The sequence below is a fragment of the Lontra canadensis genome, unplaced genomic scaffold (assembly GCF_010015895.1).
Source record: "Lontra canadensis isolate GAN:19392208 unplaced genomic scaffold, GSC_riverotter_1.0 scaffold109, whole genome shotgun sequence".
Taxonomy (NCBI): domain Eukaryota; kingdom Metazoa; phylum Chordata; class Mammalia; order Carnivora; family Mustelidae; genus Lontra; species Lontra canadensis.
In genome coordinates this window covers 3,272,597-3,300,207 of record NW_022631103.1, presented here as the reverse complement: position 1 = coordinate 3,300,207, position 27,611 = coordinate 3,272,597, and positions in this window count along the sequence as shown.

Sequence of the window (27,611 nt, the reverse complement as noted above, 5' to 3'; positions counted from 1 at the left end):
ATGATATCAATTAGTTTAATCCTCACAATAGTCTTATGAACCGAGCAACACCATTTTGACAGCGGAGCATACTGGGGCTCACAGAGGTTAAATTACTTGCCTAAGGTCGCACCACAAGGAAGCAGCACAGGAGGATTCAAACTCAGGCTGGTCTCACTCCAAAGCCTTCTTCATGAAAAAGGGCCCTCCTCCTGTTTTGATGCCATTTTATTATTAAGCAAACATCCTTTGAGTGCCCCTTCTGTCAAGTGCAGTGATCAACACTGGAGACTTGTAACAAAGATGAGAGATTACTCCTGAAACCCTAAAAGGAAGGGCAAAGGTTAAACAGCGATGTTTCTATTCTTCTGTCCTTAATAATGGACAGAGTGCTTCTGTCTCCAGCACTTGACAGTTCACAAAGTGTCTTCTATTCATTATTTTAGTATATCCACACAATAACCCTAGGAAGCACGTAATTTCTGTCCCTCTCCCCTCATACAGAAAACAATATGGGCAATAGAGTAAAGAGGCTCATAGAGGTTGGGTGGAGTGTGTAAGGTCACACAGCTGGAAGGGCAGTCTGACTTCTTGTCCATCTCTCTTCATGCAGCACAACATGGATTCTTTCTCTCCTTTCTTCTCCCGAGTTTTTCTCAGCAAACCCTGGCTCTTCCTTTTATCTCTGGTGAAACTTTCTCTACAGTCTTCCTTGTAGCTATAAACGAACATCTTATTCTTCATGACTCAAAATCAGTATGTCTGTACTCACACTCTTCAGACCTGTGATTCCTATGTGTCCCATTTTTCTCCTTCAGGTTTTGTGTGACTTGAGTGATCCCTCAAAACCATTCTGCTTCATTTCCAGGTGTAAGTCTAAGGGGCTAGAGCAAGTACTATAATGCATAAAGTTCTCCCTCATTCTTTTATTTACCCATCTCTCTCCCCATCCATTCATGTTCTCAACTTCCATCCATCCATCCTTTGATACATACATACATACATCCCCTATTTATTATATGTATGTGCATTTATCCATCTACCCTCCTCCTTCCATTTCATCTTTCCTTCCTTCCTTCCTTCTAACTCTCTATATGCACTTACTCAACAAATATATAGAAACATGTATACCGAGCATTTACTATGTCTTGGGTACTATTCTAATTACTGGAAACAGAACAGATATCAAGACATGTAAGTTTTCTGTTCTTACAAATATTATGCTCGGGCAGACAGAATATAAGCAAAAAAATAAATAAGAATTTCAGGGAGTGGCGATTGTAATGAAGAAAATAAAATAGTGAGGTAGAGAGTGACTGTAGGATGATGCTTTAGTTTGGGTGCTCAAGGAGAACTTTTGGGCTAAGGGGCATTTGAACTACAACCTTCTCTTTCAAGATCTGGGGGAATGATCTTCTAGGTAGAGGGACTAGGCAGTTTTCCGCCCACTCACACAGTGAACTCACCCATTTAAGATCCACTTGGCTCTTTCAATATTCTTAACACAGGAAAACATGCAAGTATTCTTGCTTACCCAATCTCATTTTATAGAGAAATTGACGAAAAGACCAGGGTGTTCAGGGGCCTTTCTCATGATTACCAGGGATGGTGGTAGCAGAGATAACATGGTGTTTTAAGGGAGTGAACCCTACAAGAGGAATCAGGAAGCCTGGTTTCTAAGTTTAGCTCTACACTAACCTGAGGAAACATGCATAACTCATTTTTCCAGTGCAACTCTTGGTATTCTCTCTCTCCCTCTCTCTGTTTCCATCTCTCTCTTACACATAAATCGGTAGTCATAAATTTTTACAGTAACATAGGAGCTAATGTGAAAAATAAAGAAAACAATAATGCTAACATTTACTGAATAGTTATATTATGCCAGGAGTTATTCTAAGTGCTTTAAATACAACAGCTTTAATTCTCCCAACAACCCTATGAGGTAAGTATTATTATTATTACCTAAATATTAAGAAGGCAGGGGACTCAAAGTACAGGGTTGTTCAGTAACTTGCCTCAGTCCCACAGACAGTAAGTGGTGAAACTGAATTCAGACCTAGATCATCTGATTTGAGCATTCTGGCTCTTAAGCCTTATGTAATAACTCTTCTCTTAAAGGGTACCAGAACAGGTGACCTAGTTGAAGTTGAAGTCAGGAGCCTTGACTCTACACCCTCCATCTCATCTTCTCTTCTCTTCAGTGTACTTGTTCTAAGGAAGTGCTCACTTGCTTATCTGCATCGTCCCTTATCTGTGAGCTCTTAGAAGATACAGAATATTTTTCCCTTCTTCTGCTTAATGCCTGACTCCGTGTTACCAGTATCTGGATAGATAATCAATGATCAATAAATGTTTATGGGAACCAGCTAAAACATATTGGTGCATAAATACATAAATGTCTTTCCCCTTTTAATTTTTGAAACACTAAAAACATAAATGCAAAATGGAACTGCCTAAACCAAATCTTTAAGCATGAAAAAATCTATTTTTTGTTGTGTAAAAATTTCAAAAATTTTTATCAAAACAAAATAAAAGCAAAGAAAAACTTAAAGAGTTCTAGGAACATTTGGACAGGAGTGTCCAGTATCTCAGTGGTAGAGTAAACTCTGTCAGCGGATGCTAGATGATTCAGCACGATGGACAACCACCTGGGATTTCAGTTCCGCCAGAGCTGCCCCCCCCCCAAAAAAACCAACAACAACAAAAAAGCAGGATTCAGGGCTGGGACGTGCGAAGCAAATGGGAGACTACTGATGGACAAATCTAGAGAAGTATGCAAGGGCCAAGTCATGAACGGCAAAATGGGAATTTTGGACATAAGCCTCTAAGTCAAGGAGGCATGTATAGGCTTTATGCAAGGAATGACAAAACCAGATTTTAATCTTAGAAAGAACGCTGTGGGTGTAGTGTGGAGACCATATTCGAACAGCCAATATTAGAATACAAGAGATCATTAAAAAGGAGTTGCAACAGTTTGAGCAAAAATTTATGAGGGTATATATGGTGGGGAATGAGAGAAAGGGGGAAATTTGGAAGAGAATAAGGAGATGGAATCAGTGGGTTAATGGAAGGAGACTGAGTGAGGTCTAGGATGCCTCCAGGATATTTTTTGGGGCTCTGAGCTTTGTAATAAAGTATACAGGAGAAATAATAAAATTGAGAGCTAAAAATTGTTGAAGTCAGCTTTGATATATTGACTTCGAAATGTTAGTGTGACATTCATGTGAAAATGTCCAGTGAGCAGTTAAATATTTGGGTTTGGAGTTCAGAAGAGAGGATGATGTGAACATCGAATGAATGTCTCTTATGTTCTTTTATTATGTTAATCTGGCTCAGACCCTAGTTATTGATTCATCCATAGTCTCATTAAGATGTTGTTGACCACTGGAGCCCATAGGCATTGCCTAATAATGGCAAATCCATGCAGCCTGAGGTCACAAATCCAAGCCAACCTGTTCACTGAGACACTTTTAAATCTTTTAGGCCCTTCCAAAATCAGCCATCTCCACAGTTTCTCAGATTCCGGCTGAGTTATGTCTCTCCTGTTTATAGATAGATATCTCTTTAATTTTCTTGGCCTTATTTTGGCTAGAAGCTCAGGTGTTGCTGTCCTCAAGTAGTTCCTATATGCAGACATTCCAAAGAGATGCAACTCACATCTCTGACCATCCCAGAATCTCTCTGGCCATCCCAAAATAAAACATTCAGAGAATCTCAGAACTAGGAAGTGCTCTTGCAAATCAAATACAGCCTTTCCATTTTATGAATGGAAAGTGTAAGGCCAAAGCAGAGAAAATGACTTATTGAGGTTCCCTTCGCTCAATAAAATGTTTATTCTTTGAGTGCTTACCATGTGCCAAATACTATCCTAGATGCTGGAAATAGAATGATGAAGCTGAAAGACATAGACTCTGTCTGAGTGAGTTTATAGTCTGCAAGGAGGGAACTAGACACCAAAACCAGACCATTATCATACAGCCTAGAGGAAGTGTTAATGAAGTTAAAATTAGGTATCCCCCGCAATAAAACAAAACAAAATAAAAACATAAGAAGCAAACAAAACCAAACAAACTAACCAAAAAACTCTCTTGGTGGTGAGTAGCAGTGTGTAGCAGAGCAAGGATCCTGATATCAAGTTTGTCAAACCCTAATTCTAAGTCTTTTCCAACATATCATGTTGCTTCCTTTATTAGTAGGTAATAGAATTTTCTCAAATCATGGTTGAGGATTAGTTAAGGGCATGGGTTGGTCAGACTCCCTGTATTCAAATCTGAACTCCTCACTTACTTCCTCTGTGAATTTGGATAAGTTACCGAACCCGTCTGAGCTTTAGGTTCCACTGATCTGTAAAATACAGACAACTCCTACTTCATAGGGAATACTGTATTAAATAAAAGGGTAACAATTTTTATGTTTTAGATGAATCTCAAGGTTCTTTTTAGTTAAAAAAAATAGTCTTTAATTACTTCCTGCTAAAAGAGGCTATAGATAAGAGTAGAACATAAGGCTGGGAATTAAGATTACTAGTTTAAGTCCAAGGTTTGCTCCTAAGTAGCTGTCAGTTTGGGACAGTCATGTGACTTTTTTGGGGTATAGTTTTCCCATCCTCCAGTTATTTTTCAGGCTATGTAATCTCTAAGGTGTCTTCTTTTTAACTGAGAGACTACTGAAGGAAATGGGCCTTATTTTTAATTATGAGGAGAAACTCATAAAAATTAAGCTTAACTCTGTCACATGATATACTTTCCTCCTTTCCCTTAACTCTTAATTTCTATGCTTCAAGTTACCACACATTGTTTTTTATCCAATAAGTAACACTTACGTGGGTAATGCTCTGACATTAGCTGGGTCTGCATGAGACCCAGAACATCTGGACAGAAATTGAGAAGATACTGGTAGTCACCCAGCTGTTTTTATCAGTGCAACCCTCAAATGTACAACCTTTTAGATCCGCAATCTGGAACAAGATGGAAATTTCAACAAACATCTGTCGAGATTCATTCTTTTCCAGGACCCACTGTATGTTCAATTTTTTCTACCGGTGGAAGACAACTCTGAAAACTAGGTATTACATTTCACAGATGGAAACTAAACTTTGAAACAAAGCGACTTGATTGAGGCCACATTAATAAGAAAGAGCAGATAGGGATTCCAGGTCAACTTCTAATGTTAAATCTTAGTCCATTCTTGCCCTAGAATTTTATGTCTGTGTTTCCATCTGGAGTAGTCACAGGCACAGCATACCACCACTTGTCATGCAGTTTTGTGACTTGGGGATTTGAGAAGTCTCACACTCCCTTCCATTTAGGTTCTTGTATCTTTTCTAAATGATGATTAAGAGGCACAGCTCCACCTTAACCCAGCTGCTGTCCCGAATGAGGCTTGGGCTCTGAAATTGTGTTGTTGTTCTAATGACCTCACCATATGCATCCTTTCACAGGGGGTGGAATCAGGGAGAGGAGGAGCCAAAGGAGGCAGATTCCAATAGAGCAGAAAACCAGATACTCCTAAGCTTAAGGTTTTTTGGTTCAAGAGACCTGGCTCATTAGGGTGACATATCTTCCCCTCCTTACCCTCACTCCTGCCCTTCTTTATTGTCCTAGAAAAGTGAGGGTTGGATGTATGTCTCTAGCACCTGATAAAGAACAATAGGAAGACTTTTGGGTGGTGGGTGGAAATGACTGAAGCAGAGGGCAGGAACCTCTTTCTGTTAAGATTCTCTGGCAAATATATAAAAGAAACACCTTTTAGAAAAGCACCCAGAATGATTTGGTCAGAGATATCTTCCTTTTACTGATCAGTTCTCTCCTTATTTTTATAGTGTTTACTACAGAATTAATAAAAATCAATGTTAGTTTATTTTATGGAGCAGAAATATCCTTGAAAAAATTAGTTGAAATTAGAATTTCTTTTTTTTCTTTTTTTGTAAACATATGGTGTATTATTTGTTTCAAGGGTATAGGTCCGTGAATTATCAGTCTTACACAATTCACAGCACTCACCGTAGCACATACTCTCCCCAGTGTCTCTAAAAGCAAATCCTAATCTTTCTTCTTAACTCAAATTGTCAAACTGGAGAAGTATTCAGTGGAAAGAAATATTGGCTTAGAATATAAAATAATCATACTTCAGATTGCAGAATGTCTTACAAAATCCTGTATTTAAATTTTTAAATATTAATTTTATATGGAATATTATAGCATTACAAAATCATCAGTGAAAAAACAACTAAAACATTTCTGTTTGGAAAATTATCTGAAGTCTTACAGAACAGGATCATGCTAAGGATAACACTGCTGTTTTAGTTTGATGGATAACATTAACTGAGGTGGGAATAAAAGCAAAATTAAGCTGGCTCAGGTTGGGGAAAAAAATCACATGTTGCCCTATACAAGTAGATAGACATTTTACAAGGCTTAGTAAAAATGTCAGATTCTCTTTCTCCCGGGCCTTTGAATATTTTTTTCTTTTGTCTGGCGAATTTCTCTGTGTCTCAGAATTCTCTGGACTTCCCCATGCCCCTTACCCTACTGTATCTTTCCACATCATTTATCACCATCCAAAATAATACTTTTATTATATTTCTGTTTGCCTCTCCAGTGCCTGCCCCCTCAGCCACATGTAAGCTCCTGAGGACAGGGATTTTGCCTGTTGTCATCAGAGCTATATCCACAGCACCTAGAACAAGGACTGTTGTGTGGAGAAGCCGTGATAAATACTTGTGGAAGAGACTGAAGTCCCATGATGTAGGGCATCTCTTCCCTGCAACTTATCCTAAATAAGTTTCATCTTATACTTCTAGCATCATACCCCTTTTCATACCATACATTAAAAAAATGTGAAATTAATGTAATATAAAATTGATCATTTTAAACTGTCCAGTTCAGTGGTACATTCACAATGGTAGCACATTTAGCACATTCACACAGTGGTGCAACCACCACCTCCATCTACTTCCAAAACATGTTCGTTTAACCCAAAAGAAATTCTATAGCCTTTAAGCAATCTGAGGTGCCTGGGTGGTTCAGTGGGGTAAGCCTCCGCCTTCAGCTCACATCATGATTTCAGGGTCCTGGGATTGAGCCCTGCATTGGGTTCTCTGTCCGATGGGGAGCCTGATTCCCACACAACCCCCCACCCCCCCACCTGCCTCTCTGCCTTCTAGTGATCTCTGTCAAATAAATAAATAAATAAATAAAATCCTATTTAAAAAAAAAAAAAAAAGCAATCAGTCTCTGTGCTCCTTTAACCCTAAAACCTGGAAACCACTGATCTGCTTTCTGTGCTTCTAGACTTACCTACTCTGGGTATTTCAGATAAATGGAATGGTGCCATAGGTGACATTGTGTGCCTGGGTTCTTTCAGTGAGCATGTTTTCTTCAAGGTTCATCTGTGGTCTAGCACGCATCAGATCTTCATTCCTTTTTAAGGCTGAGTAATGTTCTGTTGTATGTATAGACCACATTTTGTTTGCCCACTTACCTGTCAACGAACATATGGGTTGTTCCACCTTTTGGCTGTTGCGAATAGCCCTATGCAAGTATTGGTTCCCATCAAATTTTGATGGCTTAATTTCCAGTCTGTCTCCCCTACAAAATCATGAGCTCTATGGTGGCAGAGACTGAGTCCATTTTGTTCACAAATATATTCCTAGACCAAGCCATAGTCCTGAAAATACTTGTTCAATAAATGATAAAATACAAAATTTCTTAGTTTCCTGAATTTTTAATTAAAAGCAGATGACTGAAATTTCTTAAAATCTTTTAAACTTTTTATTTCTTATTTATTTTTAAAGATTTTATTTTATTTTTATTTGACAGGGAGACAGCAAGAGAGGGAGCACAAGCAGGGGAGTGGAAGAGAGAGAAGCAGACTTCCAGCTGAGCGGGGAGCCCTGGGATCATGACCTGAGCCGAAGGCAGACACTTAACAGGAATAACACAGCCTGTAAAAATTCAGTAATGCTACAAATATAAAAACAACTGTGTCTTAACTCCACATCAAGATTAGCTGTGGGAGAGAGGAGAGAGAGGAGGGCAGATGAGGGGACTGTAGAACTTCAGCAGGGTCTAGAAGAGGAGGCAGCTGAGACAGGCAGAAAAGCATGGGGAAAGGTGGGGTGCAGAGAGGGCTAAGGCAGGGGAAGAAGGGGGAGGGGGCACTCAGAGATGAAACTGGAACAGTTCCAGGGTTGCTATCTGTGTCTCAAGCTGTTGAGAAAAGTCCTCTCTGCCCCCAGGAAATAGCTTTTTGTCTTTCATTTTCAAACATCAAAGTTTATTTCTGAAATGAAGGTTTGCTTTTGTGTGGAATTCTGATGGTGTTCCCCAGATGTTCAAGAGTGACTTTGGCTTTTTAGAAATCAACTTTTGAAATGGAGAGTTGTCTTCAAATTTTACTCATTTTTTTTTAAATTATGGTAACACATAAAAAATTATCCTCTTAATTTTTAAGTGTACATTACAGTATTGTTAGCTTTATGTACATGTTAAATGACAAGTCTCTGGAACTTTCTCATCTTGCATGACTGAACCTATAATCACTGAACTTGTCAGTGTCTGTCGAACACCTATTATGTGCCTGCAATGAAGGGAAGCTGTTGTCTCTGTGGGTAAGCTTTCTCTTTGCCCACTTATATCTGGCGATTCTGTGTCCATTTACGTATACACTAAAAATAATTACTTATATATCTTTATAATGCTTTGCAATGTGAGGTACTTTTCTTGAATTTCCTTGTAGATACCTTACACCTTATTAAGTACTTCCTATTTATCCCATTATTTGATCATCTCCCAAACTGGGATTATTTTCATTTTACAAGTGAGGATGCTAAGGTCAAGAGAAGATAAGTAGTTTTTTCAAGGTCACAGAGCCAGCAAGTGACAGAACTAAGATTTGAAATTGGTTTTTAAAGGCAAGTTCTTTCCCACTGCATCATGCTGCAGTGTTTCGTTCCAAATAACATTAAAGAGTGCTTTAACACTTCTTCTTGGGTTGCTGGGAAAAGAGAAAAATACCTATAAAAAAACTTCATTATTCTTGTCCAAAACATAAAATACACTTCATTATTCTGGTTCAAGATATCTTAAAGAAATTCACCATGTAAGTCGGTATAAGTTGCTTGTTTTTCTCTGAACAGCTGCTCTAATCCAAAATATTTTTCTTATTTAGTTTTTATTTATTGTTCTGAGCATTATTGATTTGCAAATTTTAGCCCTTGCATTCTGTTAGAGCCAAATTTGGGCTTGAATCCTGGATTTGCTACTAAATTAGTTTTATGGCCTTGGAGAAGTCATTTAATCTCTCTAAGTCTTAATGTCCCCCATCTATAAAATGGTGATTTAATAGTATCTGCTTCCCACTGTTGTAATGAGGAGTACATGAGATAATGCATCAAAATTGCTTAGCATATTTCCCTGGCCCGTAGGAAACACTTAACAAATACAAAATGTTATTGTTAATTATCCTAAATATAAAAAATTAATATTTTATCCAATTGAAATCATTTTTGGACTGAATTCTTGCATCTAGAAAGTATAGAAAGAGCCCAAAATTTGAAGTCAGGTAGAATTAAGTGCCAGTCCTCTTTCAACATCCTAGCAATGTGGATTTGGTTTCCTCACTCCCAAATACGAATAGTAATACCAATCTCACCGGATCCTTGTGAGGATGTTTATAAAGATCCTGAGACATAATAAGTGTTCAATAAATAGAAGCTACTGTTATTATTATAAATAATATCACTACAGAAAAAAAAAAACTTCCCACTCTCACAAATTGGGAGATCAAGGTACTCAGGGAGGGTGCCCAAGGTGAATGCCACTTGGGCATAGAATTCTTTCTTTTGGGATCAGAACTCAGAGAACCTTCAAACACGAGACCAGAACATGGTAGCAATGCTTAACAATGTGCATCTTAGAACCTAGACTCCAAAATGCTAAGGTCGTTTGTATGTCGTGGATGTTTGTGTCTGCATCTTATTCTTTCCCTTTTCCAAGGTTTTTACAACCAATGTTACAGTCATTTATTGAGGACCCGCTATATTCCAGGTACTGTGCTAGTCACTATGGGAAATACAGAGACAAATGGACAGAGCCTTAGATCTCTTTTCTATCATTCTGGGGAGGAGGAGTTATTCAATTCCATGACTTTAAATATATCTGTATGCTGGTGACTACTAATTTATTTCTTCAGTTCCACCCTTTCCTCTGACCTTCAGACTCATCTTCATTTTCCTCTTTTCCACACTCACTTAGGTCTGAGGCATCGCAAAGGTAGAGTGGTTAAAACAGAATGGTTGACCTTTTCTCTTCCCACCCTCCATAATCTGGCCTTCCCTCCACTATATCGCATTTCAGTAAATGGTACCATCATTCATACAATTACTTAGGCTGAAATTGGCCTTCTTCTTTCTTTCACATCCTATATTCAACACTTAAACAAATATCATTAGCTTGACCATCAAAATACAATCCCAATCCAACTTCCCACTGACCCCCTTCACTACAGGCCTCGCCCCAAACACCGATCTTTTGCTTGGTCAATTGCACTACGTTCCTAAGCAAGGCCCCACTTGCACCCTTGCCTCCAGGCCAATGCCAACAGCCACATACATCCTACACAGCACGACCCCAGGGCCACAATTCACAGAGACTTCAATGAGAGCACACCACTTGAGTTGGGCAGCACAATGACCCTACTCGCCTTCTTCCAGTCTACTTTCTATGGAGCAGGATTTTCTAAATTAAGTCAAAGCCTGTTGGTGCTCTGCTAACTCCCTTTGTAATCATGTAAAATCTGAAGTTCTTTAAGATGCCCCAGAATGTGGCTCTAGACCACCCCACCTTCACTTAATTAAGTGAAAGGCAAAGAGACTCATGTGGCTAGAGGACAGCAAGAGTGCTCTCTTGCTGTCCTCTAGCCACATGAGTCTCTTTGCCTTTCTCTGGCCATTGAAGGTACATTTCTCTCGGCCTTTGACCTCATGGGTCTCTCTACCTAGGATGCTCTTGCCTGAGGTATTTGTGTGGCATGTACCCTCATTTTAATCAAGGCTTTGCTCAAATTTTTCATTTCAAAGAGGACTTTCCTGATCATCCTATGACTTAATTTGATATTATCTTACCTACCCTGTTTTATTTTTCTTTATAGCCCTTGTTCTTACCTTATATATTTACTTATTATTTTGGTTGTTCTATGTCTCTCCCATGAGGGTTTACTCTTTATAAGGGTAGGGATTTTTTTTTTTTAACACCGTAGTCCCAGAAGGGCTACTGCATAATTAGTTTTCAATAAATATTTAGAACTGAATGGATAGAACATGAAATGTATTCATTGGTTCACATATTCCGTCCTTCCTTCTCTTCTGTCATTGAGCAATCTTTTAAGAATAAACTATATTGTGCTAGCATCCCATATATATTAGTTCTTTTTATCCTCACAATGATGAGATCTTCATTTTTTATACATTAATAGAGTTTTGCAGAGAGGAAGAGTCTGTGCCACATTAGGTGTCAGTCTGGTACACTTCATCGCCCATGAGATTTTCACTCGTGTAAATTATCACCTACCTATCCCAAGCTTGCTGGTAGTTATACAGAGCAGTTAATAAAATTTTTTTAAAAAGTGGGAAATGATTCAATTATGACACTATGTAGTTTTCTTGGGAAGTATATTAGTCAGGTTTTGCTGTAATAATAAACAATCCCAGTATCTCAGAAGCTCATAAAAACAAATATTTGTTTTTTTATCCATGTTTCATGGGGGCTATGGGTCAGATGAGCTCAACTCCACTTATATGTTTTCTTATCCTGCAACCCGAACCAAAGTTCATTATCTGGAAACTTCTGTTTTTGTGGTGGAGATGGGAGTGAAAGGGACCAAGCCAAATTGTGTAAAGCTCCTGATTGGATATCACAGGTGTCACATATTCCCGATACACCATTGGTCCAAGTATGCCACGTGGCCAAGCTCAAAGTCCATGAGGCACGGATGCATATTTCTCCCCCAGTTTCTGTAGGCACATCACATGGCAATAAGTGGGAATATATAATCCTATTACAGAGAAGCAAAGAAGTGTTCAGAAAAACAATCCCTCATGTATCACAGATAGAGAAGATATTTTTAAAAAATGGCCCACTGGTAAAAATAACAAAAGCTCCCTCTAGATATCCTTGCAGAGGAGGTGCCACCATGGTTTGGGGTATGTCTTCAGATTGGTAAATTTGGATTGACAATATTATTATTTCCACCAGCAATGAATGACTTCAGGAAGCCTTCACACATGTTTTCTTTTATGCATTCACTCAGCAAAGACTTTGAGGTCTTACTCTGTGGTAGACACTGGGGAAACTGAATGAATTTCACAAAAGATTATGGTGAAAACCAGCTGTTAAATTATTTGTTTACAATTGGGGCTTTGCAATTTTTAGCAGCCAAAACTTTGGTACACTCTCCAGAAAATCTTTTTCTCTTGAATCCTGGGAAGTCAAATTAGCCTTGGCAAGCAAAGTATTAGAATAAAGGAATTAAATTGTCATCTCAGAGTTTTCACTGAGGCATTGACACACAGTCTTGAAGATGCCCTGGCATATTCATATTCTTTCTCATCTTTTCTCCTAGACTTTGTTTATAACTCTTCAGTTAACATCCTTTATCAAGGCTTTAGTGGACAACTATAATTTTATTTATTTAGCAATATCCCTCTCACTTTTCCAGGAATAGACCATGAGGCACGGATGCATATTTCTCCCCCAGTTTCTGTAGGAAACTTTTTTTTCCCTTCTGAGACCTGTTTTTCCCCTTTCCCCTATTATTAGGGCGTCTGTGAAAACCATCGGCTCCCTATGCAGCTCTTCCTCTGACCACCTCTTATTGGTTCATTGGTAGTCATCTGGCCTAAGCTTGGCCAGTAGGAGCTCTTACTTTATGTTTTTAGAATTGGGAAGAGGAGAATGCATTCCCCTCTCCACTGGGTAGGGGTGGAGGGGAGAAGTGGGTGATATGAGACTAAGAAAGTCTAGGCCTTCACATTTCCTCTCTTGTGAAGGAAGATAGCCTAAAAGGGAAGAGGAGGCAAACACACTGAAAGAGTTAGAGGAAAGGCACTGCACATGGCATTCTGGGTAGTATTTAAGTCCCACGTTCAATTGTTCTTGATGTCCGGCCATATTTCTGTTCTGTACATTTGATTATCCATCCCTTTCTTGAATCATGTGAATAATTCATCCCCCCCTCCTTCTTTGTTGGGAAATGATAATTTAAGTTGTATTTCTGCTTCCTGCAAACAGGTCATTCTTTAGAGTATAATGGCATTTTAAAAACTGTCTTTGGAGAAAAGAGGACTGAAGGGGAACATAAATATTTCAGGGATGGACTGGGGAAGGGAGTGCTGACCGAGCAGCCAGAGAAAAACAAGGAGGAAGTGGGGTCATAGATGATTTAGAGAGAAGAGTTCTGAGAGAGAAGGCATAGTCTACAATAGTAAAACACACTTCTGAGAAAATTGGCAAGATGGGGACGAAGAAATATTGGATTTAGCCACAAGGAGGTCACTGATGACCTCTGTATAAAGATATACAGAGGAATGGTGGGTGCTGAAGTTAGCCAACATGGATTAGAGTGAATGGGAGCCAAAGACTGTGAGTATAAACAACATTAGGAGACCTGACAGTCAAGATATGGGAAGAAACAATGCCAGCATCAGTATAGGGCACTCTTCTGAGGAAGGGCTTTTACTTTTTTCTCTCTCTCTAAATATGAAGACAAACAATCAATAAACATTTACTGAGCACATATTATATTTCTGATACTGTGTTATGTGTTGAATAAAAATATAAATAAAACAGAGGCAAGATGAAACAAATTATGGTACATCCATAAAATGGAAAAGTAGCAGCCCTAAAAATGATGTTGTAAAAAGACTATTTAAATAATAAAATCTGTTGGAATATTAAGTTAAAAAAATCAGGTTAAAAACCCAGCTTGTACATATAGTCCAATCTTTTAATGTATACATCAAGATAGATACCTATGCATAGGAAAAATGTTGGAAAAAACACAGAAAAATGTAAATAGTGGTGTCGAGATTTATAACTTTCATTTTATTCTTTAGCCTATCTACATTTTCTAAATTTTCCACATTAAACTGATACTACTTGTAAGAAAAATAGACAAAGATAATGAATATGTAAAAATAGATGTCCTGTGGATGCTGAAGCTGGTCACCAGTAATAGGAGAACCAATAGACTAACCAACCAAATGAGCCCAATGCTACCTGTGAAATCTGAAGACAAGGGCTTATGTGAATGCAGAGGAATTATTTCTGCCTATAGCAGCGAGGGAGACCTCTCAGAAGAAGTGAATCAGTTAGGACAAGAAACATGAGCAAGAATTGGTCTCGCTTAATTCCTTAAGAAATGAAAAATAGAGCTTCCCTATGGCCCTGCAATTGCACTACTGGGTATTTACCCCAAAGATACAGATGTAGTGAAAAGAAGGGCCATCTGTACCCCAATGTTCATAGCAGCAATGACCAAGGTCACCAGACTGTGGTAAGAACCAAGATGCCCTTCAATGGACGAATGGATAAGGAAGATGTGGTCCATATACACTATGGAGAATTATGCCTCCATCAGAAAGGATGAATACCCAACTTTTGTATCAACATGGACAGGACTGGAAGAGATTATGCTGAGTGAAATAAGTCAAGCAGAGAGAGTCAATTATCATATGGTTTCACTTATTTGCGGAACATAACAAATAACATGGAGGACATGGGGAGATGGAGAGGAGAAGGGAGTTGGGGGAAATTGGAGGGGGAGATGAACCATGAGAGACTGTGGACTCTGAAAAACAATCTGAGGGTTTTGGAGGGATGAGGGGTTGGAGGTTGGGTGAGCCTGGTGGTGGGTATTATGGAGGGCATGTATTGCATGGAACACTGGGTGTGGTACATAACCAATGAATTCTGGTACACTGAAAAGAAATCTAAAAAATTAAAAAATTCAAAAAAAATTAAAAGAAACAATTGGTCTCACTTAGAGGAAGGCAAAGAAATGAGCATAAACTAAAAGGGAAGTCCATGAAATGCTCAAGGAATTTTGAGCACTCTGGGGGCAGAAGGGCAGGAGCAGAGGGAGGGTGGCTGCCAGGGCAAAAGGCCTCTAATGTCCATTAAAGATGAGGACATTATTACGTAGTGAGTCAGTAGAGAAAAAACATGCAGTTGAGCAGGTGTGTAGATGAGAACCATTGCCCAGATGCAGATGGAGAGGATACACTGGAAGGTGACGAGGTCAGCAAGGAGGCTATACGTTCAGGTTTGAAAGAGTGAGGACCGCACTAGGGTAATGGCAGTAGGGCTGGAGAAGCAGGGCTGTGTGTGAGAGTTACTTGTGAAGGGAAATTGATAGGGTTTAGTAACAGCACCAATAGCTGTTTCAGGGTGGGTTCTCTGGAAGCAGACCTTTGACATGGATTTTCAGGAGCAAGATTGTGTTAGGGACCCACACATGAATGGAAGGGACCAGAGACAGGGCTGGCTGGAGGGAGAAGTCTGACTACAGTGCAGACAAATCTTTGGCCATGATGGTGAACACTCAGGAGCCAGTATTGCCCATCAGAGGTGTATTAGGAGGGGCCCAAATGGCCAAGACTTTGTACCCCCACCTCATTCAGTCAGGGGTTTTGCAGCCCCGGGAAGGGTGTGAGCTTAGGGGAGGTGGTGGCCCTTTGCAGGCAGACTCCAAAGGAGCTGGAGCCCAAGAAGCAAGGCTCTCCTTGAAGGGGCGTCTGAGTGGCACATCTCTGTGTCTATGAGAGCTAACAGCTGTGCTCATTTCAGCTTCACCCCACTCTATAAAAAGGTCACTGCTGTCATCGCCATTTTGTAAATGGGGGAAGATGCAGAAAGAAGTCAAGAAAATTGCCCCAGATTATTCAGCTAGTACGTGATAGAGTTAGGTTAAAACCTCTAGAATTTGGCTTCAGGGCCCATGTCCTTAACCACTGGCCCACACTACATGTCACTGAATGTGGGTGGGATGGGGGGTGGGGGAGCAAGAAAATGTGACTATGATCAGCATCCTGATTGGGCTCTCCTAATAGTTCTTTCTTTTCTTTTTTTTTTTCCTTCCTGACCATTCTTCTGTAACATTACAGACTGATGACTGTGATGTTGTCTACCTTCTAATTTTCCCTCTGCCCTCCCTCCCTATCTCTTCCCTTCTTCCCTCCCTCCCTCTCTTTTTTTTTCTCATATGCTATTATTATCATAGGAAGGGAAGTAAAATTCAATAAAGTATACATGGATTTATTAAACAAAGTTCAGCATGGGGATTAATAAAATAAATACAGACTTAAGTGAAATTGTGCCCTAAGCACTTGTTTTTAAAGCCATGTTTCAAAAAGATTATCCACAGGAGTTATGAATAATTTTTATCAAATGACAAGAATAGACACTAGTTAGCAATGGCAAATTTTTGTGTTCGTAGGTTGTCACTTATTACTTTGATGTCAAGATTGTTGTTTCCCTTGCTTTAAAGTGATCTGATCACTTTAAAACATGGTTCACATGGGGAAAATTTTAAAGCACACAAACATAATGTGATATTTTCTAAAACAAAAACTTTGAGTGATTTTTATAAAATTCTTATTTAATGAGGAGCTGGCAGAGTGTCTGGGTTGGGGAAATAGTGCTGAGGGATTGGAAGTGACCTGTGGGAATGTGTGGACCCAAGAGATAAATAGTGATGAAAGGAGAAGGGACAAAACTATCCTTGATCAGAGGACCTTCCCTTTCCCTCACTTATTTGCTCTGTGTTGGGTGAAGTCTCCTCATGTTTCTGACCCTCGGTTTCCACACCTGAAAATGCCCATGTGGTGGGTTGTTGTCAGAATTAAAGGAGATGATGCCTAGGAGAGCCCGACTCCTCGTAGGTACTAAGAGGCATCACTGAATGTGAATCTGAAACACATTTCCTTCATCTTCAGGCACATAGGATTTGAAACACTTCCTCTCTTCCTCTCTTCCTTTTCCTTCTCTGGTCCTCCTGCAAGGTGGGGATTTCTGCATTCAGGGGCTCCCGGGAGCTCTGGGCTTTGAGCATAGGCCTAGAGGATAATTCCTCCCTTGCACTCAATCAACCTGGCATTCATCTGCAGCCGGGGAGAGCAGCCAGTCTGATTTCTTGACATAAACACACTGAATAAGCAAGACAGGCCCCACTGAGTTATTTAAAACCCTGATCTGAGAGAGAGCATCTTGAATCTGAAGTTCTTTCCTAAATATAAATGGCAAAGCTTATTCAACATCAAATCAAATCAATGATAATTTGAGGACTAATTAGCATTTGGGGCTTTTTTCGGCAGTGCGGTGATGTGGTGTATAATGCTATGTGATTGGGGAGAAGCACGTAATTATGAAGCTGAATACATTGTCTCCTGGCGACTGAGGAAGGAGCAGATTCCCTAGCTAAAAGAGGCCTGCCACGGGCCAGAGGGAGGGGTGGAGTAGGGGCGTGGCAGAGTCCTTACCTGAAACCTGCCGCCAATGGGGGTGGGGGGGTGTGTGTCTCCAAGGACAGGATATGAGCCTTCTTTTTGGTGGTCCCACCTCTTCCCTGACAGAACATTTTTACTTCCGCTTGGATCAACAAATCTTGATCTCTCACTGTAATTATAAGAGGTAAAAGAAGAAATGAGATTATTTCAGAAAGGAATTAAACAAAGGGGAACTAAAATTTGGTAGTGCTTGCTTGGAGCCTGGTGTCCAAATAACCAGAGGAAGAAATATTCATGGAGTACCTTCTATGTGGTTATTTTTAAACCCATTACATACAGCCAATTTAATCCTTAGAATGGCCCTATGAGGTCAGTATTATATTACTTTCCTTCGTTGTTTCCTTCCTTCATCTCTCTTTCTTTCTCTTTCTCTCTTTCCCTCTTCCCTCTTTTTTTACTTTTCTTTTCCTTCCTTCCTTTCTTTCTCTTCCTTCCTTCCTCCCTTCCTTCCTTCCTTTCTTCCTTTCTCTGTCTCTTTCTTTCTTTCTCTCTTTCTTTCTTCCTTTCTCCCTTCCTTCCTTTCTTTTCCTTCCTTCCTTCCTTCCTTCCTTCCTTCCTGTTTCTTTCTTTCTTTCTTTCTTTCTTTCTTTCTTTCTTTCTCTCTCTCTCTTCTTCTTTCTTCCTTTCTCCCTTCTTTCCTTTCTTTCTCTTCCTTCCTTTCTTCCTTTCTCTGTCTCTTTCTTTCTTTCTCTCTCTCTTTCTTCTTTCTTCCTTTCTCCCTTCCTTCCTTCCTTCCTTCCTTTCTTTCTCTCTTCGTTCTTTCTTTCTCCTTCCTTCCTTCCTTCCTTCCTTCCTTCCAAAACTAAGGCTCAGAGAGGCTAAGAACTTTCCTAAAGTCTTATAGATAGAAATTAGCAGATAAGAGTATATTGTATATTATAAATTAATATACTTAATATACTTCCGGATCCAAAGTTGGTGCTACTCTTCCCATACTGTACTGCTTTGCCTGAATTACATTGTTTAATTTATCTCAAGAAGCCTATGGAAGATGGTATGTTCTTAGACATGGTGTTGCCCTGGGCTTAGAGAGGTAAAGAAATTCACCAAGATCACCAGGTACTACGTGGAAAAAAACTGATGTCTAAGAGAAGGATAAAATGAAAACACAGAAAATAATTACAAAGAAATATTACCTGTGATAAAAAAAATCATAAAATCCAAAGAGCACATGGACCCTGTGTGAACTCTTCACGTGGGATGAACAGTCCTTGAATAGGAGACTTGGTCAAAGTACAGTGTCTGCAGTCTGCTCTCCTGTATCTGTGAATCTACTCCTGTAGGCCTGGGGTTTATCACCAGGTGCCCCAGGATGTAGGTGTTCAATCAGAGACTCTGGCCTGGAAGCTACAAGCAGGAAGAGGATGACATATACATGTCTCTCGTATGTTGAATCTGACCCACTGGTAGTGGCTGTCTGTAGTGTTGGGTTGAGAAAGATTCTGAGGCCCATTAGGGCTCAGGAGGAAAGAGGACAAATTGGTTAGTGATGTCTGTGGTGGTCCCCTCATAGTGGATGATGACATATGTGGCCAGTATTGGCTGTGCCTGTCTTACATTATGACTATTCCAGTTCCTCCTCTGGTTTCTCTTGGCACAGTGAATACATATAGGAATTATATTCTCCTGGAGACTTGAAGCTGAATTCTATAGGAGCGCCCAGCATGCACATGCAACACACCCGCTAGTTAATCACGTCCTGTTTCTTCAAGGGACTTTGAGATGCTTAATTTTGACATTTAGACATGATAAACCAAGAGGCAGTTGCTTTGGAACAGGAAAGCACAGTAAGAAAAATAAAACCCTTTGGATTGATTTTTTTTTCCCAGATTGAATATTAAGAAGCCAAAGAGTGGCTGTTTTTCCAAGCATGATGAGGGTAATTCAAATTATACTTATTCAACTAGAGATGGCCTGATGGGGGTCCAATTGCTGACTATAATGTTGGACATAAGAAGTAAGACAATTAATCTTCTCAAGAAGCTATGCCTTAATTGACAAGAGGAGACAGGAACTTTGTTGTTGTTGTTGTTGTTAAATACGATGAGAAAAAACTCAGTGCTGAGGACTGAAGATATTGGCACAAGCAATTAATATGAATAGATTACTGAATGCATTAGATTGTGGTCTGGATTACCATCTGATTCTGACTATAACTCAGTCGATTCTTTATTGAGCATCTATGTGTACCTAATGCTAGGTATTCCTACAAAGCAAATTGTGTATTATTTATAATGTGTATTCACTCTACATATGGAAGGTATTTGAGGGAGCCTACCATCAAATAAATATATATATATATATGTATATATATATACACACACACACACACACACATGTATATATGTATATATATATATATATAAAATAAGACCATTAAAATAGAATTAGACAATATCTGAAAAAGAAGACAAAGGCAAAATCACTAACCATATAGACTAATGTAGTTACTATGATTGAGAATTAAGATTAGATCTCAGCTTCCTGGCAGATACGGCAAAATGGAGATCATGGTGGATGCATGTTTGTACTACCAGATGTAATAAGAACACTTGGAAATGTAAACTGTTTGATATTACAAGCTTCCAAAAGAACTTGGATGCCAAGCTTTCTGAGGGCAGTGACTGAGTCTTAATTTATCTTAAAACCTTGGCCACCTGGTAGAGAGCATGGCACATACTAGATGTGTAATAACAGAGAGTTTGTTGAATCCATTCCATCAATACAATGGTTTGTGGGGATTTGGAAAATGGGAAGCGTTATTAAGATAGAGTGCTATTATTATCTCTCTTAGGGAAGCCTTTTTGTGGAAATTGGGGGAAATTTAACAGGGAATTAGCTCCACATGTAGTAGAGGATCTAAGAAGGTAAGAGGGGATGGCAAGGGAACTCAGAGATCAGCAACACCAGGAAGCCACTGCAGCTTTGAACTAGAGGAAGGAAGTGGTATTTCGAGAGGTAGGGTCACCTGTGGGGGTGAAGGGGAAGTGGAACCATACCAAGCCATACCAGCTGGAAGCTAAAGCTATGGGGTGGGAGGATACAACCAGTGCCAGAGATGCTGTCATGAGAAGAGAGGGAGGAGGAGGAATGACGGGCTTTCCCCCTTACCCTATAATCTCTTGCCTCCCATTGGCTGAACTTATTTGAAATCAGCTGATGTAGGAATCTGAAAAACACAACCTCAGGGCTCGGGACTGGAACAGGTGCAAATAGGAATCTGGGACATCTGTGTTCAACTTGGTCAGACCTTGAATCATGAGCATTGTAAAGATTCTGGAGAAGATAGTATCTTTTTTTCTTTCCCCCATAATCTTATTAATAGAAAATACTTTGGGCTTCCGATAATCTATAAGGTACTTTGAGAATGTGATTTGGTTGAAACAGATTTAGGTTTAAATTCCAGCACTGCCACATAAGCCATATCAAGAACTTGAGCAAGTTACCCCACTTCTCTGAGCCTCAATTTCTCCATCTCTAAAATGGTAAAGATAGCACCAACTTCACAGAGACTTTTGTGAAGATTAAATGAGGAAATTAATATAAAACACACAACACAGTGCCTGACACATAGGAGAAGCAGAACCCCTAGCTAGTCTGAGATTATCAGTAGTTGGCGACTACTTCACACTCATGACTGCTGCTTTCAGCAGAACCTTTCTCAGCTTTCAACTTATGTGGCACCACACCCATGAAGTCTTTCCAGGGTGTCCTTCCTGTGTCCCCAGTGTCCTCTGGATATACCTCTATCAGGCACATTTCATGCCATTTTAGCATTATCTCTTGGGGCACCTGGGTGGCTCAGATGGCTAAGTGGCCAACTCTTGGTTTTGGCTCAGGCCATGATCTCAGGGACCAGGGATGGAGCCCTGCATCAAGTTTCAGGCTCAGTGGGGAGTCTGCTTGAGGATTGTCTTTCCCTCCCTCTCCAATTGCCTCTCCCCGCACTCACACACACTCTCTCTAAAAGGAATAGATAAACATCCTTACAAATTTATTTCAAAAAAAGATCTGTTGACCCTCTATTTTCTTCACTAAAATGAGAGCTCCTTCCAGGCAGGAGAATATAGATTGTTCTCTCCATATCATACCTAGCATTGTTCTTGGCAAAGAGTATGAACTTAGCAAATGCTTTTTGAATGTATGAATAAATAATTGCTCTTATTCACTCACCAAAAGTAAGATGAACCATTTTCCCAGCCATGCCTTCTCTAGTTCCTTCTTCACTATGGGCATCTCTGCCTGGTTTCTGAGCTAATCCTGCACAGCACAGTGAGTCTATGACTACCTAGAGAATAGGAGACAGGAGAAGAATGAGGAAAATATAAGAGTTGGCTAGAACAAGTTGGGAGAAAGATAGTGGACATCTATTGAATGTCAGATGAGCACTTCTTTTCTAGAAAGAGCAACCATCAGAGCTTCCATGCTTGTATGAAGAGCCCCCAAACATTGTTCTCAGTTTATTGCCTTCATGGAAGATATGAGACCCGAATGGGGCCAATCAGTTCTGATCTCTTGGAAATTTAAAACAAAAACCTATACAGAGAAGTTGATAACCACTGACTGAAGATATAAGACATATACTCAGAAGGAGTTCCTAGCCATACTTTTTTTCCTTGTGATGTAAAGGGAAGTCATCCTGAGGCTAGAGAAAAGAATAAAGGAATTATGGGGGGGGAGGTTTGAATCCCCCTAAGAGTGTTCAAGTCCCCAGCTCAAGTTGCCCCTGTCACATTTCTGCCCATGAATTCTATGAGTTACACAAAAGTTTTATTATAAAGCCCCCTTTTTTGTTTAGGGTAGTTCAAATTTTATTTCTGTTATCTGCAACAAACACATCTTAATCCAAAAAAGTGTGAAAATGGACTATGAAACAGAAAAATAATTTGAGACTAAAATATCAGTAGCCATGAACACTGAAATATAACTTTCGGATTTTATTCTATAAGCAATGTGCAGCCTTTGCAAGTGTTTGAGGAAGGAAGTAAAATGAAATGGTCTGTACTAAATGGAAAGGCTCTGGCTGACACCTAAACAAAGTGTGTAACTCTCTCCCTGTCACCTTTGCAGCTCAAAAGCACTAATCACTTACTAATCTCAGGAATGTGCTCTTCCCAATTTCCCCACAAATACCTCTGACCCACATGAATGCCCAGCATATTTTTCCTGGACTCCAAACCTTTTCTTTCTTGCAAATTTGTTTTTCCAGTGATCTGCTCTCTGGCTGTGAGAGAATTGTCCTTCTAGAACTAATACTATCACTATGGAAAGATGCCAGATGTCCGTTAGCTGCAGAGAGGGTTATATTCAGCTCATCAGAAAGAAGACAAAGATTTCCAATGCATGCTTGAATTAGCTAAAAAAAATTCATTCTTTCTGCCTTTCTGGTCTTACATTCTGAGGTGAGTAAAGATCTAGATTCCCTGGAGAGGAATAAGAGCCTGAGGCCATTAATCAAATGGATGCTGGGAGGCAGTGACAGGTGGATTAGGGAATCAGCAACATGGTCTACCCCACTCTCATAGTAATTTGCTCTTTAGGCATAGACTACTTATTCCCCCTCTGCCCCTCAGTCTCCTCGTCTGTAAAATAGAGGGGTTAGTCTAAAGAAGTCTCATATTTGGTGATTCTATTTTTCTGAGTTTTTCTTGGATCCTCAGGGGGCCAGGAACGTGGCTTTGGGTCTGGGTCCCACTCACTGAGAATGGCCCACTTGTTGGACAGCTCCTTAGAACAGCCCTGTAGATTAACTTGAAGCAGTCCTAGGCCTTATCACAGTCACTGGAGGCTAAACATTTGTGGGTCATTTACCCAAGATACAGCCTCAACAAAGACATAAAAATAATGCCTCAGTGGTCCATCTGCAGCTTATAGGAGTATCCATTTCCTCCACAGGCTCAGATTCAATTTGCATTAGTAGAAATAAGGTATGGCTACCATGCAGTATGAAGTGAGGGGGAGTTTAATTAAAAAGGAACAAGCTAACATCTTCCCTACGTGTTCCAACATACACTCACCTTAGACCTCTCATGGCAGCTGTGGTCTGAGCCACATAGTCCAACATTAGATCACATTATCTCTTGAATTGTTCTCTCATTTTTTTTTTTTTTTAATGTGTGCTCAGTTCAGATCTCTAACTTTTTACTTCAGTGTATTTTCAGTTCAAGGACACATATTTGTAGGGAAGCTACTCTCTGCCATGCACTGAAGATAAAGAGACAAGCACAGTCCCTGCCTTTGAAGAACTCACTGTCTGGAGAAGGATATAGACAAACAAACAGACATTTATGCAGAAGACGTTAAGATAGAAGGATGTGTTTATTTTCTATTATTGTGTAACAAATCACCACAACTTTAACAGTTAAAAATAATACCCATTTTTTAGCTTATAGTTCTGTAGGTCAGTATCCAGATGGGTTCTGAAGGGTCCTCTGATCTGAGTCTCACAAGACCAAAGTCAGGTTGTCAGCTGCTCTGGGCTTTTATCTGTAGGCTCAGGAGAGGAATTTACTTCCAAACTCAATCAAATCAGTGGCAAAATCCTGTTTCTTGAAGTTGTAGGTCTAAGGTTCTTGTTTCCTTGCTGGCTGTCAGGCCAGGGGTCACTCACTGTTCTAGAGGTCAACTGCATTATTTCTCATATGGCTACTTTCTTCATGTTCAAACCAGCAATGTGGGGTAGAGTCTTTCACATGCCTTCATTTTCTTTGCCTTCCTCTTCTGTCTTTTCCTTGTACCACCAGCCTGAGAAAGTACTGTACTTTTAAAGACTCTTGTGATTAGATCTGGCTCACTTGGTTACTCTTACTTTTGAAAGGTCAGCTATGTCTTACAACAACACAGTCATGGGAGTGATATCTCAGTCATATTCACAGATTCCAGGGCTTAGGGTGTGGGATCTTTAGGGCCCTTCCTAGAAATTTTGCCTGCCATAAGTGTGTAGAGGATGTTAGAGGGCACAGAGCAAATAGGGATAAACACCCCAATTCCCATGAGATCATGGGAATGCCTCTTGGCAGAAGTTGCCTGGTTGGATTTTCTAAGGATGACTTAGAGTTAAACAGGGAGAGAAGGGATATGAAGGAGGTGCTTTGGAAAAGATGGATGGAAGAGCACCTCAGGAAGCTCAGTACTCTCTCTTTCCTCCCCAGCATCTAACCCAGTGCTGAGCACGTAAGAGTTTTCAACATTTTCTTGACAAATAACTGTTCATGTGTCTAGTCTTTGGAAGGTTGTTTCCTTCTTGCTTGCCTAATGACTGAGCACAAGGATCCTCGATAGGTTGACATCTGTCTCCAGTCCCCAGCCTTCCTCACTGTACTACTCTCTCTCTCCCATCTACCTCCCTCACTCTATTAATTTCCCGTTGTCTTGTCTGATTTCTCCTTGCATTTGAGCACCACAGGCAGAGACTCTAACCTTTTCACTTTGTGCTCCCAGTGCCTGGCACCATCGTGTTGCATGGTTTCCCTCAGAAAATGAATGTTAAGTCAATGAGCTCTTAGCTTAGACTCTGGCTTCTTCTTTGGATCAAACTCACCATTTTAGTTGAGTTTATTTTTAATAAACTTTCGCATAGCCCCTGTTATGTGCCAGTAAGTAAACAGCAGAGCCAAGATTCACACTTAGTCTGCTGCACTTGACAGAGGTAAGTGTGACACTTCACACCCTGCCAAGCTTCATACCTACTATGAATAACAGAAACAACAATAACAACAAACAAAACAACCACCACAACCATTTACTGAGTATTGTTGCACAGTTGCTGTATTGAATTTGTACGACAAATTCCTACAACACTAGAGAGTAAGAATCATTACCTTTATTTTAGAGATAAAGATTCTGCCTCTCAGAGATGTTAAGTCACATGTGTCCACAGGCCAACAGTGGACCTAGGACTTAGAGTCTGTTTGTCTCCAAACCTGGGCTCTTTGGGGACAATTTAGTGCCTTGACCAGTTGTTTTCATTGAACTGATCATTCCTTTTCTTTTGTAATGACTAACCACTTTAGCATCCATGGAATAATTGTCTTTAAAAAACATTCAGGAGAAAGTCAGAATCTTGTTATTATGGGTACAAAACATAAACCAGTTCACAATGACCTTGCCATGATCTAACAGAATAAAAGATCAGTTTCTCTGTGTAAGTCAGATCCTGCCCTGTGTCTTCTTGGTGCCCATCTCAGGGCTATAGTCCTGTCATGGTGACAATAAAAGGGATAGTACTTTTCCAGGACAATCCAGAGAGCTGGAGTGACTTCATCAGCTCACTCTTCATCTATGTGGATTTTCCTCAAATCATTTCTTTGTTACCCGAGAGAAGACCATGAAAACACAACTACATGAAATATGTATAAACTCCAAGGGTCCACTAATTAAGCAAGGCCCTGTTTTATCCATTCTGTACCCCAGCACCCAACACAGGGCCTGGCACATAGAAATTGCTCAGTGAATGTTTGTTGGATGAATGAAGAAGAGAACCAAAGAAATGAAAACATTGCCCTTGTGCTTAGCATTGGAGCTGAATCTAAAAGGATCATAGTGTGTTGGAATTTGGCATACATGGAGTAAGTTGGAACAGTGTCTCTCAGACTATCTGTGGGGAAGGCCTGCATGCATCTTTTATCTCTAATAAACTGATTTGATACATGGCCCTACTACTAGTATGTGCTTTGCACCACCAGCAACTTATCTCTCTAAATTCAACAGCACCCTAGTTGGAATCTTATGTGATGAGACAAAGCACTGATCTCATACTGGGAAATCACAGCAATGTTAAATTGCTAAAAAATTTCTAAAAGCTCATTCTCAATTTCTATACTTAGCTCATCAAAACCAGAAACAAACCGTTTATAGTCCAGCCCTGGTCCCTGATCACATTGAGAATAGCACTCTAGAACAGGGGCTTGCACTCACAGTTGGGTTAGAATCTTATTAACCAGATTTATATGATTTGGGAGAAGTTACTTAACTTCTCTCAACCTCCAATGTTTTCTTGCCTATAAAACGAGGAAAATAGTAATACCTCCCTTATGGGATTGTAATGAGGATCTAGTCCAATCATTCATTCAATAAATATTTATTGAGATTCTATTATGACATATACTCCCTTCAGCACTGAAGAAAAAGTAGTGAACAAAACGGACAAAAATCCCTATTTTTATGGAGCTTAGATTGTGGTGAGATAATCTGTATAGAGAGGGTAACCTGGTGTCTAGTTGTTACCAGTTATGTGTCATTTGACAGGTCCTAACTTTACCAAGAGTCAGTTTTAACTTTACGAAGAGTCAGTTTACTAAAAATAGAGCAAAAACAACAGATACCTCCTATTATTTTTCTGAAGATCCAGTGAGATCAGAGAGATGGTCACTTGCTGTGGTAATAAATACAACTCAAAGGTAAGTGTAAAATATTATGTTTCTGGATCTTGAGGCTCCGAGTTGTGGACTCTACCAGCAATTGGGAGATTCAAGGTAGTGGGGAGCCTTCACCTGAAACAAAGGGGGCCACAAAAGCTGAGAGCCTCAGGAACCACATGAGAAGCCAATATCTAGAGCTAACTGAACAAAAGTTAACCAACTAGCCAGTATGGCCAACTGAACAAAAGGAGGAGCACATCAAAAGGACTGAAGGAAGATGTCAAGGCCAAAGCATAGAACCAGAATTTTGGAATCAAGCAGATAACTAGGACAGAATAGACAGCTTATGGCTTTGAATGCTTTGAATGCTTTGAATGCTTACTGGGATATGTTAAAAGGGCACAAAGCCAAGTTTAAAGGGATGAGTTAGAACAGACACCACATCCAAGAGATATTACCAAAAACAGAACCAAAGGGCTCATAATCAGGTTCAGAGTGAGATTAAGATTAGGACTAGGAGATAAAACCAACCATCCAGAAACAATGAAAACTCAAGAATGGAACATGAAACAAAGAACAAATTATGCTGTAAGGCTAAAAATTATGCTGGGTAACTCCTGTTAGCCTTTTCAGATCTACTCTACCATTCTTCATCCTGTCATGTTCCCCAGGAAGAAGACTGACACTGATCTCTTACCATCTGGTTTCTC